At 38.7% G+C, this 771-nt stretch overlaps 1 long non-coding RNA gene across 1 annotated transcript in view; it reads right to left on the reverse strand.

Annotated features, from left to right (window-relative positions):
- The window catches only part of LOC119588587, a 12,124-nt gene that overhangs the window by 1,484 nt on the left and 9,869 nt on the right, over nt 1–771 (reverse strand). The window lies entirely within an intron of this gene.

Consider the following 771-nt stretch of genomic DNA (forward strand, 5'->3'; position numbering starts at 1 on the left):
CGACCAGAGGAGGCAGACGCGCCGCCAGCCTGCTCGTCTGAAAGCCTCCCCGAGTCATGCTGCCTTGTTGTCCCGGCCGCCCATGCAGCGGTGACGGAGGATGTTGCTGCGGGCGCTTCTTTTATGCGAACATGAATCCTCTGCCTGTGTAAATATGGTTGTAAGTCTCGCGGTTATTATATCATGGCGTTTTTTTATATTATCATCTGTGAGTGTTCTAATTACGGTGACATTTTTGGGGGTAATCACGCCATTTATGTTCATCAATAATGTATGTGTTTTTCCTATATATCGCACAAAATAAAGGGGATCAGGACAAACAAAGAAGGTCTCTGGAATTTTCCGCCGCGATTCTTTGTCCATTGTCAGGTTAGATGTGATTATTGTATCTCACGTCGGAAAAGTGATTACACGTTATGGATAGGATAAAAAAAAAAAAAAGAGTATATTTTAGCAATCTGTACATTTAGTCATGGTCTGTTCCCGTGAGTCCAAGGTGAAAGTCATCAGACCATACCTCTTATCGTAAAATGATTGAATATTTGTTGTGAAATTGAAGTAATAATAAAAATACTATTCACAAGAAAACTTCTACAAATGACCCTAGAAATTAATCAAGCGATCTATACTGATTTACTTCATGTTAACATTTTTTAACTGCATCGCTCCCTGCGAAGGTAATAACTGTAATTATAACTTCGATGGAATTATGTAACAAGCAACTACAATCTATTCATCGAACTAATTAATCCAATATAGTTGGATAATAAG

The sequence above is a fragment of the Penaeus monodon genome, chromosome 24, assembly GCF_015228065.2.
Source record: "Penaeus monodon isolate SGIC_2016 chromosome 24, NSTDA_Pmon_1, whole genome shotgun sequence".
In the NCBI taxonomy this organism is placed as follows: Eukaryota; Metazoa; Arthropoda; class Malacostraca; order Decapoda; family Penaeidae; genus Penaeus; species Penaeus monodon.